Source organism: Lathyrus oleraceus, chromosome 2, assembly GCF_024323335.1.
Source record: "Lathyrus oleraceus cultivar Zhongwan6 chromosome 2, CAAS_Psat_ZW6_1.0, whole genome shotgun sequence".
NCBI lineage: Eukaryota > Viridiplantae > Streptophyta > Magnoliopsida > Fabales > Fabaceae > Lathyrus > Lathyrus oleraceus.
Window position 1 is genome coordinate 363,428,584 of NC_066580.1, and position 2,598 is coordinate 363,431,181.

The following is a 2,598-nucleotide window of genomic DNA, read 5'->3' on the forward strand; positions in this document are numbered from 1 at the left end:
TAATGAGATCCAAGGCTCCTAAAAGGCTCCTATGCTCATTGAAATGGCTAGATGAAGATGAAAGAAAGCATGACAATGGTTCCCAAAGCTCTCAATCATCATATATGTTTCCCAATCATCTCAATTTGTCAATTTGATCAAGATAAACCAAAGGGCTTGAGGATTGCTTCCCAAGGAAAACCTAATTCAACTATGCATTAATTGTGCCTTGCTTATGAAGCAACCTCAACTTATGATCAAATCCAAGCAAGGGAAGTTTTTTAATTCATCATTTTATGCATATATGAGCCTATGTAAGTGTTCTCTGTTGATTTTGGCGAACAACCTCTGGTTTTCCAAAACTTATTGAATTGGCTTACTCGCAGGATCAACCATGCAAATCCTAGGACATGTGCAAATTTAAATAACTTTGTAACTCTTTAGAACAACCTTTGTATCCTTTATTTGGTTTACTAAGTCTTTCATGTACGAAAGATATTGACTAAAAGTGTTTAAGTAAAAGTAAACTTAACAAGACTAAGATAAATGGCGAAAAATAAATGGCGAAGAATAAATTCCATAAAGTAAATGCAAAGGATAAATGACTGGTAAATGTAAAGGAAAATTGGTAAGGAACTTTGAAATTTATAAGATAAAACTTTAAAGAAATGGTGTTTGTTCACACGTACATTTTCCAAATAAGACTTTTTTCTCTCACACGGGTACTTTGAGTATTTTGTAGGAATTTTGTACAAGTTTTCACACACACATTCTGATAAGAACTATCCTATTTATCTACAAACAAAATAATTGTCACTAACGAATAAATCCTAAAACTATGACACTTGGCTCTCTGCATGACTTCCTTTCGCCAGGTGGTTCCATGCGTTTTCTGCCAAACATCATAACTCTTTTGAATTTGAATTTCCGCTTTACGTCGAAACGACGCGTCTCCTCAGACTTGTTGAATTGTCGAAATACCATAACATCATCCATACTTGTCAAAGACGCTTTTTCATCTGCAGACATCTTCTCTTGTCGAAATGTCGAACCACCCATCTGTCGAAGTGTCAAAAAACACTTATCAACTAAACTGTTGAAAATGCTCTTCAAGTATATATTTCCAGTCGAAGTGTCGAAAATACTTTTCTTGTTGCAAGCATCTCCATTTGTCGAAAAACACTATTCTGCTTATTTATTTCATGGCGTCAAAATTACATGTATACAAATTGCCCCCCAGCAAAGATGTTTCGACTCTTCTGGAGAAACAATCATTTGTTGTCAACCAATATTTCGATGCCATGTCATGTAATTCCACTATTTCCAAGCTTTTATAATCTCAAGTTCCCAGACAGATTCATCATTACATTTTTTCAGAAAACGTCATGTGTAGCCCACGTTTAGACCTTACCCCAATCATTTCCTAAACCTAACATCATGGCCTTTTTTCAACTTCCACATCTTCATCATCATCATTGTGATTCAGCCACGTGTCCCACGAAGAACTCAAACGGTATTTATCATCTTCCCTTATAAATACTCACAACCTATTTTCTTTGAAACTTTTTCCACTTCAAACTTTCTTCTTCATACCCATTTTCATACTTTCAACTTTCCTGAAAAAACTTCTTTGTTCTTCTCAACAATGGCTCCTCCAAAATCTTCCCGCAGCAATCACTCCAAGAAGAACCAAGATTCAACTCTTCATCCTGCGCACGAGTTGAATGGACCAATGACTGTTGGAAACCAACAATACGTTCCTGAACCTCCCAATGAGAGAGAGAAGGAATGTATCTACAAATCCCAGGTATTAATTCCTGTTCTTGTTTCTGGAATTTATCACGCTATTATAGGTCCACTCCCCAATCTAGATATTAAACCAGATCGTCTGAAAAAAAAATTCCCACCTATTTACATACCAAACCCATAGGTGCTGGAGTAAAACCTCAACCTTAAGAGAAAACTGTAGAACAAAATGACCCACAAAACTCGACTGATGATGGAGAGTTGAATTTAACTTATTTGAATTATGCTAGGATCTTTAGAACTTGTCCATGGTCGAAAGATCCTTCAAACTACTTATCCTGGCTAGATAAGGTTGAAAAGATTAAAAGAGATTTCTGGAAGGAAATAGGTATTTTCGACCTCATTCAGTTGTCGAGAGTAGGACGTACCATTTTCCCCAATATGGTTTTAGCTTCCCTCTATTTTTGGGACAGTACTTATAACACTTTTCACCTTTCTTGTGGGATGGTCACACCCACTCTCTTCGACGCAGCAGCCATCGTTGGCCTTCGCCCCAATGGAATAAATTTCGACCCTACCAACCTAAATGAAGATCCTATAGCTTTCGACACTAGCTTTTCTCCATACTCTTTATTCATGTCTCATTATCATGACGAAGATACCACAAAAGTATTGGATGTCAAACAAATAGCCTTTTTGACTTTATGGCTATCAAAATATGTGTTCTGCTCCCGTTCCCTCGAAGTTTCCAAAAGATTCATCACTATGGCCAATCAGCTTCATGCAGGAACCAAACTATGCTTAAGTGAAATGATTTTGGCGAATCTTTACGAATCCTTGACTGAGAGTGTAAGTTTTTTGAAAACCATCAAA